At 41.4% G+C, this 13,913-nt stretch overlaps 1 pseudogene; it reads right to left on the bottom strand.

Moving 5' to 3' along the window:
* The window catches only part of LOC141504129 (G patch domain-containing protein 2-like), a 51,540-nt pseudogene extending 37,627 nt beyond the window's left edge, over positions 1-13,913 (bottom strand).

The following is a 13,913-nucleotide window of genomic DNA, read 5'->3' as shown; positions in this document are numbered from 1 at the left end:
CCTTTGTGTCAACATAAGGGTTTAGGGATATAAATTTACCTCTAAAGATTGCTTTAGCTATTTTCAATAAAGGTTAATGATAACAATAACAATAGACATCATTTATCTATTTAGTAGCTGGCCCACTCATTTAGGAGATGATTTGTTAGTCTGTTTAGCTTTGCAGCTTTTGCTTCTATGTCCTTTACTGATCACTATTTCTTTCTTATTGTGACCTATAAAGGAAATATTTAAGTTTTTTAAATTATTTATTTCTTTTCACATTACTACAATAATCTTGTTGTGAAAGTAAACATACACCCCTCCCCCCCCAAAAAAAGATAGAGAAATCTCAAGAGAAATAAAGTGAGAAAAAAAGAGTACTTCAGTCTGTGTTCAGATACCATTGGCTCTATCTCTGGGCTGGGTTGTATTCTTTATGATAAGTCTATAAGAGAAGTTGCTTCAATATTTTTTCCCACAATTTCTATGGTTAACTGTATTTCCCTCCATTCTATTCCTCCTACTATCATTTATTCTAGTCTCTCTCCTTTCACTCTGTCTCTCCTTAGAAGTGTGTTGTATCTGATTACCCTCTCCCATGATCTTCCCTACCTTCAATCACCTCCTACCCTCTCCATTTTCCATGGATCTACCAAGTTATCTGGGGCAAGAAAATTGTTTCACTAGGTCTTTCTATGGGATCTGCCCCTCTAGTATTTGGTTAGAGTCATAATTTGATGACATTTGGAGTTTTGCGGTGAAGAGTTTCTGGGAATTCCTGCCTTCATGCCATCATCTTGGTCAATATTTAAGGTTTTTGGATTTATTTATAAATTGTTTATGGCATAGAGTCATCGGTTTTTGGTAAAAGCCCTGTATGTGTCAAAAAAATTAGTATCCTCTCTAAAATGTATTTTAATTGAATTCTGGTTTCTTCTCTTATGATTCTATGGAGTCTATTGACCTGTACCTTGACATCTGTTTTCATTGCTGCTAAGAAATTTTCTTCTATGATTTTCTGTTATGTAGTTTCCATATTCTTTTTTTTTTGTTAATGAATTTCTTCATCACAGATAATTCTCAGGATGTTTCACTGGGGTCTGTCTTCTAGCTGTTATCATGATCACAAAAATCCAAATCTTTCAGTCTTATATTTAAATTTTTGCTACATTGTTACTTATTCTTTAACTATTGAAATTTCCTGTTGTATAAACCATTTTATTCTTCAGAGTATCCATTGATTTTTAGGGGTTTTCCATCAACTATTCCAAACTGTTTGGACTCATTTTCATCTTTTCCCCCCTTTCATTAATTTTACCTGCATAATTTAAAATACCAGACCTTCCATCATTTCTGTTCTTTAACTTGCCAGCCATGCAGGATTCTTTCAGACAATCCATTTGCTTCTGGATATCTTGTAATGTTTTCTTTTCAAGTTTACTTTTTAGTAATCTATTTTATAATGTCATTTTTAACTTTTTATTTTTATTCCTTATTCATTTCTTCATTTGCTCTTTTCATTATTCTTTCAGGTATTGTTTTTGATGATATCATTTTTCTCTCCTCTTTGTATTTGTTATTGTTTCTGTACCTCATTTGGGGCACTCCAAGATGATGAAGGGGAGCTGGATTTAACCATAGCCTGCTACATTTGGAGGGTGCATTTTAATTTTGATTGTAAGACAAATTTGTAAATCTAGAAAGACATTTGACTTTTAATAAAACTGTTTAGTATTTACTATTTAAAAATGTTTTAATTATAAATCTTTATAAAATGGAAGGAAGGAGAAATGATATTGGAAGGTAGTATATAAGGACCAATGTACAAGATATCAAAAGGAGGAGGAGAAGCAAAGCTGTAGAGGAAAAAAATTAGACCTTGTTGATTCCAGAAAAGATGACCAAGAGAACATCAACAACTATATGCCACTCCATATGCCAACTCATTCATCTGTACAAAATCTTCATGAGAGTTATCTGCACATGAATCGAGGGTATTCCAGAAATGGATGTTAGTAGAGAACAATCACACTTTTGCAAATGATATTCAGTGATACCTTCTCACAAGAGAAATAAAGATGTAACAAATATAAGATCCTATTCTGCTCTTATTGCCTGTTGATGATGAACCATTATGAAACTCAATAAAACAAAATATTACATTATAAGCTCTTTTACCACAATACATCTCTCATTCATACAGCCAGATTCCTTAAGATTCTTTGGAAAATAAAATAAAAACTAAATTAATCCTTTTCTATGACCTTCTGACAATAAACATTAGGTGGGACCTAAAACAGGTCAAAATATTTCCCACTATAATGGAAGAATTCTGAAGCATAGCATTCAAGTCAAGGAAGGAAACTGGAAATTCCTGTACATGAAGATTCCCTGTGAAGGCTCCTATTTGTATCTGTTGCATCAAGCCCCAGGACATTTTAGAGTTTCCCAGAAGAGAACTGCAATTATTCAAAAGACCATTGAGGGAGCTGATCCTTCTGAAGATGTTGCAAGGGTGGGGAGGGGTGGTCGCATGAAGAGTTAATCAGATGGCAAGCATGTGGTGTCAATGGAGAAGAATGACTAAGGAGGGGTGAGGGGTGGATTCAATGATGATGAAAGATTCCTAAATATACCATGCTCAAAAGTCCTCCCCTCCCTTTCTTGTTGTTGCAATCTCAGGAACTTAGCATCCTTGCCTGTGAAGTGCCATATCCTATCGGACTAAGCCCTCTAGCATTTTCTGGATGACCATAATGGACCAGTCTCTGTATGAGGTACAAGGGAGACTACAAAAATTAGATACAGAAGATACCTTCCCTTAAGGACACTTATAATTTAAAGGGGGAATGGAAGAGTCTATTGGAAGACAACCTTTAAACTATGACCAGGATGCACCGCTAATCTACAGAATAAGGTATAGGAAGTCATTCCCAGGGAGTGGAAGGCATTACCATCCAGGGGCCCCTGGGCAGTCCTCCTACTTCAGGAAGAAGAGACCTGAGCAGAAACATGAAGATAATCTGAAAATTTCTTGGCACTTTCATCACCATCATGTCGACCAAGCTAGCCACTCTCCTATACTGCCCTATGAAGACTTGTCAGTTCACTTACAATTTGGATTTTGGGGAGTGGGGGCAGTAATTACTTTCTGCTTTTGAAAAATGAGCCCTAAACATCCTGGGAGGGGAGAAGATAGTGCTGGTTACAGGAGAAAGTCTTCTCTCTTGGCTGCTCTGTGGACTGTGAAGGAGGCAAACAGGAAGATGTCAGTTGAAGGACAGGGGATAACTGTCACCTTGAGATTCTTTACCTATTGTATTTTTCTGCAGATCAAATTCTTTTCTGAAAGTTAGCAAGAAAGCATCTTGGAATTAGATATTTCAGGTAAATATGAAAACTGATTTCCAGGGGTGGCTAGGTGGGGCAGTGCATAGTCCACCAGCCCTAGAGTCAGGAGGACCTGAGTTCCAATCCGGCCTCAGACACATAATTACCTAGCCATGTGGCCTTGGGCAAGCCACTTAACCCCATTGCCTTGCATAAAAATAGCTTATTTGACCATCTCTTTTCCAGGAAAGCTAGGATTAGCAATATCATATGGTTATCCACAAAGATACAATGGAGTAACTCAGAATTTGAACCATGGGGGCATCCTTGGAAGGAATCCCAATGGAAAACCAAGAAAGACATTGATCTGCTTCCTATAGAGTCAAAGGTTGCTGCTGCCTCTGCCACTGCTAATGGATGCAGGGGCCTGTTGGGCATTTGGGACAGGTCAGATTGGCCCTCCTTTGGAACAAACTCTTACTTCACTGAGACCCTAGACATTGCTAATTGCTTGAGAGACACATCTTTTCTGTCACCAACAGTAAAATCAACCAATGATTTCCTCCTCCTTTTCCTCACTTTGTTAGATGATCTGATTAAAAGATCTCCTTTTGACAGATCTGGGGCATGGTGAGCAATACAGAAATATGCTGCATGTCTCAGTAAGTGTAAATGGGGAGGATGGTTAATGAAACTCTTCCTCTTGAACCCTGACAATTGAGGACAAATAAGAGAAATGAACTTCCTGCCCAGCAGGGGGTCTAACTGGAAAGAGTCATACTACAGGCTTAACACAGACTCCCTGGGCAGTGACTGGGAAGTGGGCATTTCCTGGGCAGATGACCTGGCAGAGCAAAAGCCTGTGTTTTAACCCTCAGAGTGCATCACACTGTGGAAAAGTAAAGAGCAGCCTGGTTTGGGGAAAGGGGAAAGCCCTCTCAGTCCATCTTACCAGAGATTTGGGAATTCTTCCAAAGGAGGATGAGGTTGGGAGCTTGAGGATGACAAACTCTCTGTATTACTCTTATCAAGGGCAAACTTTAATAACATATATTCAGACTTAAATTAGATTTTCCTTTGGTTTCATTTTCCTAACAGTCCTCTGTTTTGTAGATTAGACTATTTCACCAGAAAAGAAATGAATTTGTGGGGTTTTTTCTGTTTAACCTTAGGTTATTTTTAAAGCCTCCTCCTCATCCAGGCATAGTGATTTTAGAGGTAGGAAATCAGACCTATTCTTCACTATGTGTGAGTGTGTGTGTGTGTGTGGGGGGGGTGAGTAGGCACCAATCACTGAGAGAAATCTGAAAAGGAGGTTTTTATGTTCAAGGTACTGTAAAACCTGGATCCTGACAAGCCCAGATAGGAGGACTCCAGGCCTCCTCCCTCCCCAATCACCTCCTGGCCTTTTATTCCCTTGAAGCCTAGAGATGACTTCCAAAGTTTAGAGAGGAATACCAGCTTTTTCTGGATCAGATTTCCTGGAAGAAAATCTGCCTTCCTCTGATATACTTCTTGGTGACCTGTTTGTACAAAGGTCCAACTCTTCCTGGACAAATCTTCAAAAAATTATCCTAATTCAGGGAAGGATCTGCAGGTTTAGAGGTAAGCAACCAAATCAGAATTATTACCTAAGGGCTTTCTCCACTAGGAAATTTATAGGCTGATTTTGAACAAGGTGACACAGGCCCTTACCAGTCAACCTGGACAACTAGTGGCCCCAGATGGCTTCCTAGAGACATCCAGAAAGAAGACTACATGGCTAGCTCTTTGGGTGAACTTGACTTTTATTATAGCTTCAAACAAAGGTGGTTTTGATCCCCACCCTTTGTGGCTGCTCCTTCCCGTGGGCAAAGATGGTTTCCCTGAGGTGTTATTTAAGAAGACTCCAGTGAACATTCCTTTGGGATAGTTAAGTGCTAGACACATCTTCCCAAAGGAGGCCCTGATCTATAGGCCACTGGGAGATATAATTCTGGTGAAGCAGAAGTGCCCCAAACACAAGGATTCAAACAGAAAAGAACCTCAGCCACTGCTGTCCTGTGGACGTTTGTTGAGATATCGGGGGTACATCAGCATCACTCATTATCATACATATCAGTAATAGGATCTCTTTTATTCAGCTCATCAAATAAGGTAGTGGAAAGGTCTCAGATTATGTGTTTGTGTCTTTTTATTTGTGAAAGATAAGCTCTGGTTCGAAAGCAATCCTTACAACAAAGTGAGGGACTCCAAGTTTGTTGTGCTTACCTGATCAGACCTGCTGAAAGTCCCAACAGCCCTGCATCCATGTCATCATCATCCTCTTCTTCATCTTCATCATTCCCTAATACCACAGAGGTGGGGACCTAGTCACACAAAGAAAACCAGTCTATGTCAGGTTTACACTGGGATTCCTTCTGTTTTGTCCATACCAGACACACTCTCATTCAGATTACTGTATCTTTGAGGAGAACCAGATGTCATTGCCAACATCACAATGCTGTGGAAACACACACATGACCAAGTCAGGTTTTCCATAAATCCCAGATTATTCTGACATGCTTGAGCCCAGCACCTTTTCTTTTATGGGGAGACTTTTTTTTCAGAACAGTAGAATGAGAAGACATTCCTGAGAGCCATGCTGTCCCCTACTCTCCACTTCCACTCAACCACAGGCCATGGTGGGGGAGGAAGAGAGGGCTTTCCTGCACGTTCTTCAGCTCTCCCAGAAAATTTATTGATCAGCCTGTCAGAGAATGTAATTGTGGTCCTCACCCATGTTGCAAGGGCACAGGTTAGGCACTCTAAGGGGGCATGGTTGGAGAGTGGTAAAACGGGTTGTGAGAAAGGAGAAAGATGCAGGGTCATAACCTGATTTCCTTTAAATCTCAAGTCAAGAACTAACTTCAGAAATGCAGAGTGCAGCCCAAGTGCTCCAGGACACTGGTACCTTCTTCCCTCTGAGATGGCCTTGAGCAGGTCACCACCTAGTTTTTTAACAGATACCTTTATATTGGGAGCCCCCCTTAGATCAGGGATTTGTAAGAAATAGTACCTCAAAGTCAAGGATGACTGTGTGGAAGCTTCCATCATACTTACTGCCTCTAGCCATGCCCTTACTTTGCCCTGCTGCCCTTCCACTTTGTGCCCCAGGGACCTCAACTCTTCCCCACCCATACACACAGTCCTGTGCAGGTCTCTTGGGTCTATGTAGATTCTCTCCTCTACTCCCACCCCTTTTTCAGGGATAGAAAGTTGAGGATCAGGAATTTGCACCGGCTTAAATATCTGCCCTTCTACTTACCCTCCTGCCAGGTTTGATTTAGTCATTTCAGTTGTGTCTGACTTTCAGGACTTTATTTAGGGATTTCTTGGTAAATATCCTGAAGTGGTTGGCCATTTCCTTCTCCATCTCCTACAAGTGTGGAAACTGAAGCAAACAGGGCACCGTGACTTCCCCAGTGTTTCATATCTAGTCAGAGTCTGAGATCAGATTTGAACTCAGGAAGAGGAGTCTTCCTGATTCCAGGCCTGGTGCTCCATTCGATGCTCAAAGTAGCTACCCTATTCTCCTTCCAGACACTATATTTATTCTTTAGGTACACCTAGGACCTACTTGTCCCCACCCCAAGGAGAAAGATTAAAACAGGAGCCAGGCTGAGTAGAATGGAATAAGGAGGAGTCATTTTCTCCATCCTGAAAGGGAACTTCCAACCCAGAAGAGGGCCTGACCAGAAAGAGACACACTCCAGGCTTAACAGGGAGGTGAACAATTTCTGGTCAGATGACCTGGCTGAGCCTTCATCAGGGACTAGAATATATGTTCAGCTCTTCAGGATCTTAAGAGGTGTGAACAGGTGATGACCATGTCCCATGCAATGTGCAGTCAGATATTTTCAGACTTAACTGATGCATCCTTTCCTTTTCAGTTCACACATTTCCTTCAAATCCTTTCTGCTGTCATTTTATTAAACATCATAGAAGGAAGGGAAGTAAAAGTATTTGAAGTCAGCCTAGTGGATGTTCCTTTCAACAGCCACTAGAATCAGGAATAGATCATTTAAAAATCAGTCATAATTCCCCTCCTAGTCAGCCTTACTTCTGACTGCCATCTCCTCACTGATGTCCAATATGAATAGCAAGTCAGACCAATTAGGTGATACTAGGGCCGGTGACATTTACTGGGAGGGAGATTCAGAATTGCCCCCAACTGCAAATTTTACTTCCAGATGAGCCCTACTACTCCTCATCTGAATAAATTACTCCTGTGAAAGGAGTTCTACCCTCCCTACCAACTGCTACCCACAGGACAGAGAAGAAGCCAACCTAGCTGAAGTAGGAAGGCCCCCTGGGGGGAGACAGGAGTAAGGATATGGCAAGAGGCTCAAATGACCAACACCGCATTGAACCACCATCATCCCTCTGGTGCTGATCTAGACAGTCCAAGACTTGGGGAGGAGCAGCCCAGGTTCCCCAAACATCACTGTTGGGAGAATCCCTGTGGAGAATTAGTCTTTTTGAGACACAGGCACAGCTGCTGAAGACCTAGAAAAGTAAGTTCTGACCCCCAAAGATCTGGACAAAGTAAATGGGTGAATCTCAAAAATAAGATTTTCTCGGTAGTAATCACATTAAAGAAGCATCAACGCCTGTTTTTCTGCTGTATGCTAAGGATCGTGGGACCTCTAAGATGCATTGTAGTAAATCCCTTCCCGAAATGTTGCCTCCCCAATAAGGATTTAAGATCTCTGAGAGGAAACATAGTCTTGCATTTGTAACCCAATGCTTTCCACAGTGCTTTGCCAATAGAATCAGCTGCGTAAATGCTTATTCAGCCTTTCATTCAATAAAGCCACAAACTTGGATACATTTCATTCACTTTATTTGATGTTCTAAGTGAAAACAAGCCATGTTACACGTCTGTAGGATGATGAATGGATGGAAATGCATACTTCCCTTGTCTCAGCAAGGACCTTAAGCATGATAGTGGTTGCAGTTCTTTGCATCTTGAAGCTCCATGTTTGGGGAAAACTGCTTCAGTAACCTGTGTGGATCACAGCTTCCTTTTGAAAAGTTTTGGTGAAAACCAAGCCCCTCAAAAGTAATGGATTCTAGAGCTCTCATGATAAGTGTCTCTGTGAACCTCTTATTTGGAGTAACCAAAAACAGAGCATTGGCATCTTCTCTTTGGAGGTTGTAATAGGATCACAACTCTTCCAGACACCTTCATGGGTTTTTCTGGAAAGTCATATATCCCCACTGTGTGGCAAAGCAAACTATCTGGGGACTTTGAACCTATTGTTCTGGATCAGCCTTCCAATTACTTGTACAAGAAAGCCTTTTGGCAATAATGCTGGGTCAGTGGTCTGCTTATGTACAGACTTGCATTCTACTGGATTGAGTAATAGTCCTCAAAGATGGACAAGGTAGAATAGGACAAGTGTCCAAGTTAGACACAGAGAAGCAAAGCAGAGGCAGGTAGATGTTTATCCGGGGTTTTTGATCAAGAACAATCTGATGTCAAAGCCATCTCTAGGTCCTCGGTCTTCCAAGAAACACAAGGTCCTCAGAGGGTAGAGTTTGCAACCCTCATTTTGGTGCCTGTCAGTATCTGAGTTCAGTTTATAAGCTTAGCCTCCAGTCGACTCTCTAGATGTCTATGAAAAAGTGAACCTTTGGTAAGTAGACCAAACAAACACTTGTAAAGTGTCGAGGATAAAAGAAGTTAGACCAATGTAAACAAAAGTATAAGAAGTCATCTATCCCATGGCAGCAGGGGTTTGCCAAGGGTCAATTATGTTAGGTCTGATATTTGGGTTTCACAGTGTCCAGTCGTTGAACGCACCTCAACTCCAGCCTCTGTTGGACATTGGGAGCAAATAACCTCCTCAATAAAACACCTCACGATGATGAAATGGCGAAAGAATGAGAGTGGCCTTAAGGAAGAAGTTATATCATTGAGTTTTCATTTCATAGATCCATCTTTGACATTTTTCTTGGGTGGGGGAGGGCATGACTTATTTATAGTTTATTTTTTTCTCTAAGATGGAAACTCCAAGAAATTTCTTTGTCAACATTCTATGTTCCTCTTACAGCCAGGAGGAGGAATTTTCAGGTACATGAATGACACGAAAGGGAAAGAAAATATTATTTATGTTCGAATACTTTGCCAAACATTGCCTTTGATCATTGTTTTCCAAAGAACATTGTCATCCCTTTTCCCCTGACTTCTATGCCATTTGTTAGGGGTTACTGGAGTCTTTGGTGAGTACAATGAAAAGACTAAGCTTTTACCAAATTAGGTCTTTCTTCTGTTCTTCCAGAAAGTGTGTTCTAAGGACTGCTGGACAGATAGGTAACTGCCCAGATGTCCCCACCCCCGAGATCCCAATCCTAATTCATTCTGGCCCTCCTCCATGTCCATGAATAGAGCAGTGTTCTAAACAAAGTAGCAAAGATGGTCTCAAATAATGTGTTTTCCTGATTCCTGATCTCTGTCTCTGTCTCTCTCCCCCTTGTCTCCTCAAAAGTCCCTGGTTAAAGAGGAAGCAGGACAGTAAATGCAGAGAAACATTTTCTGGGCAGCATGAGCTGGGAAACCCTTCTTACTCCATCCCTGGGGAGTCCTGGACTTTGCAGATATGGGGAGAGCAGAGGTGGATGGCAATCCCTAGCTCCTACCCTGTCTTCATACCCATATTTGCTAATTGTCTGGCAGACTCAAAATACGAAGAGACGCACTGGCTTCTGTAAATAAACATGGAATTGAAGGAACACAGGATAAGACCATGGATTAAGGATTTTCATTTTCCCTAACCAACAGCTATGGGGCCACACGAATAAGGGGCAGTTGATCCAAAGGTGCAGAAGTAATACGTATCTGGGGGACTGAACATATATAAAAAAAGATGAAATGGAAAAAAATAGCAAATAGCATAAGTGCAGGGCCTATGGATATTCTGCTACCCTACAAAGTGGCAACAGGCTACATGACCAGGGGGCATATAGTCCAAAAGCTCCAACCCTCACCAGCCCCCAGCAGACCCTTTGCTGAGGACAACTCCTGGTCCATCTCCTTGTATATCTACCTGCAGGTGGCTCAGCAGATCCAAGACTGATAACTGTACTTTGGGGATTGGTGAAGGGTGATGCCTTGGACCACCTTATGGCCTAATAATAGTGGAGGTGAACAGAGCCCTCCCTACCCCCTCAGTCTTGTGGAAGAGTTCTCAGGCAGTCTCGCCCAATGGCCCTCAGACCATCTCCAAGCCAAGCTCTGAGGCCTTTCTAGAGGGTTCTGCAATTGTGGTTTTCCAGGAGAATTTGGAGAAATCATACTTCAGAGAAAGACTAGAAAGGAAGTTTTTGTGTTTGTGTGTGTGTGTGTGTGTGTGTGTGTGTGTGTGTTTGTGAAGCCAGGATAATCTGGGCTCCAAATGAACTTGACTTGAACATCTGTGCTCCCATAGGCATAGGATGAGAATGGAACTGGTGATGCTCAGAAGTACATGGGCCAGAGAAGAGTTTGTTCTGTGTCATTGATGCAGAATAGAAAGACTCTGTGGGTAAACAGTATCCAGGGGCAAAGTCTAAATTGTGTCAGCAGATGGAGGGAGGGCGGAGCTGAGGAAATGATAGTGGTGGTGATGATAAGGCAGGAAGGTTTGGGAATTTTAACAGGAGAATGTAGACTTCTCTCTAGTAACAAATTCTTCCTTCCTTTTTTTGACACCATTTACGTTGGAGATTCCTCTTCACATTGCCTTGATATCCATGTCCTGTTCTTTTTTCCTGTTCCATTCTTCTTTTCTGCCCTAAAGATACACTTTTGGGATCAGTAAAAATTAGCCATGTCTAAGATCCTCCTATGAAAATCTCTACAAATTCAGACTTCTTGTGATAGTTTTTGATACTCCCTGCCTTGAATCTGCTTTGGCGCTTTGTGGTTGTTATTCCTGTGTTTTTGTCAAGTCAAGTTAGGCAATGTGAAAATCAAAGCAAACCTGGGGAGGGCCAGGTAGTGCAGTGGACAATGCAGCAGCCCTGGAGTCAGGAAGACCTGAGTTTAAATCTGGCCTCAGACACGTAAAAATTAATTAGCTGTGTGACCTAGGGCATGTCACTTAATCCCACTGCCTTGCAAAAAAATTAAAAATCCCCCAAAGAAAATCTGGTTCAAGGTTTCCACACTTTCTCAAAAAATCAGAGAACACCTCCCGCTGTCATTTTGTCATCCTAGGGATTTATTTCCTCTAGATTCCTCCTGTCTTTCCAGTTTGAACCATATCAGATATTCTATTCGAAAAACATTTTACCTGTGATCCAATATGCATACCACCTGCCAGAAGTTCTGTAGATAAATATCTATTCTTCAGAACTTGAGAAGCTCTGTGGCCCTGATGCTGTGACTACCTGAAACTAGACTGCACTTGGGGTATCAATTTCCCTTTCTTTCCAAGGCTTTCATTTTTGAGGGTTCAGTTCTTTTGTTCCTTTTCCATCTGGGTTCATGCTTGGTTGGTAGGATTCATTAGAACCAAGAAATATTTTCAGTGAATCATAAGAAATGCTTTATATTGATGTTTGAGGTACATGGACATTATTCCATAATTTTATTTCTTCTTGGACAGAGATCTCCTTTTATCTGTGATTTATTCTGCGCCATTAGCAATTCTTGTTGTGAGAGCCTATTGACCAGGAAATGGTTGAATGCGGAAATCATGTTAAGAACTAGCATATTTTCACATGTAATGCAATGAAGGGTCATCTTCCATGTCTTGGATAAATACTTTCATGTATCTTCTTTTTGTTGGTGATGTCAGAGATTCTATTTCTCATTGATTGCTCAATAATTCAGGCCATTCAAGTATGGCTCTTGATTTGCTGGAATAAAATGGAATAGTCTTGATATGGGATACAGTCTATGGAGAGGTTATCCTTTTCTCTGAAATCTATTAAATAGACCCCCTGCAGCAAAAAGGTCAGTGTTGCCTGTATTGATTTTTTTATGTACACTTATCTTCACCCATGTTACTTTTGAAAGTAATGGATCTCTCAGACTTTATGTATTTTTTCTCTTGAGACTGGTTGTGTAGGGATTTTAAGGACCTGGAACTTGCATCCATAATTGGACCCCCTACTCTGAACACTTTTTCATGTGTATTGTATATGTGGAATATTTCTCTTCACTCTGTCTTGGTGTCCATTTCCTGTTCTTTTGGCCTGTTCCTGTCTTCCTCTCAGCCCTAAAGATAAATTTCTTGGGTCAGTTAAAATTGTCCAAATCAAAGATCTGCCTTTCAAATTCTCTGCAAATTCACAGTGTGGTTAATACTTTTTGATGCTATCTTTGTTGAATCTGCTTTGTTGCCTAGTAGTTGTGATACTGTTTGTCATTGAAACATGGGCAATGTGAAAATCAAAGCAAAATCTGCCTAAGGATTACCCAGATCTCATCAACAAGCCAGAGAAGCCCCCCTACTGTGAATTCATCCTCATTGGAGGACATTTCCTTCAGATTCCTCCTTTCTGTCCAGGTTCAACCATATCAGATCTTCTATTGAAATACCATCTTACATCTGATCCAATATACATGCCACACACAAAAGAGACTGTACAGAAATTTCCTCTGCTCAGGACTTGAGAAGCTTTATGGCCCTCAAGCTGTGAGGACCTGACTGAAGATTCCATTTGTGGTGTCAATTTTCCCTTCTTTCCAAGTCTTCCTTTTTTGGGGATTTGGTCCTATTGTTCCTTTTCATTCTAGATTCATGCTCGGTTTTTAGGATAATTGAGAACCAAGGAATAGGATCAGTGTTTCATAACCCATGTATCATATTGATGTTCTAGCTACAATCACATTACTCCTTTTATTTACCAATGGCATTATTTAGGATAATTACCAATTTTGTGAGAAATTCTCAACCATGTATGGGTAGAATGTTGTGGAGAAATACCATGAAGACGTCCCATGAAGGGGAGGCCTTCCTGTCTTAGATTAAAACTTTCTTATTTCCTTTTTAATGTTGATGTTATTGTAGATTATACCTCCCATTACTTGGATGGTCCTGTCTTCATCCACTATGAGAAAGCCTCATTGACATACTACCAACATCACCTCAGCTCCTAGTTTGTTAGAGGTTCCACCTCTGCTTTAGATTGTGGCCCACCTGAGGGCAGGAACAAGCTCTTCTGTTTGTCTTGGGCTCTCTAGCTTGGACAGACAGTGGTCCATCATGGAAGCCCAGGCCCAGATGGAGGCTTAATTTCTTGCAGACTATGGCACCTCCCTTTGAAGGTTGAGAGGTTCTGGCATGGCAGGCCCAGGAGGAAGGATAGAAGGGGACCTGGGTGGATTCTGGTTACCATCTCTGCCAACTACCTCCTAAGATATTCAGATCTTCTGACTCTGCACCCCCAAACACCATGTCCCTTGGCCTCCTCTAGCATCTGCACTGACCTCCACTGCCGCACAACTGATGCTGCTCCAAGGAAGACCAACATCTCACTGTACCAGCATCCCATCATCTCTCTTCTGCTGCCAACCTCCCCACTTTTGCCCCATTCACATTGCTGTCAACCTCTCGACATCTGTGCTCATGGACATGGAGTGGCGACAT

The sequence above is a fragment of the Macrotis lagotis genome, unplaced genomic scaffold (genome assembly GCF_037893015.1).
Source record: "Macrotis lagotis isolate mMagLag1 unplaced genomic scaffold, bilby.v1.9.chrom.fasta BILBYCTG245, whole genome shotgun sequence".
Lineage (NCBI taxonomy): Eukaryota > Metazoa > Chordata > Mammalia > Peramelemorphia > Peramelidae > Macrotis > Macrotis lagotis.
The sequence above is the reverse complement of the archived record's forward strand: the minus strand, read 5'-3'. Positions and strand labels throughout refer to the sequence as shown.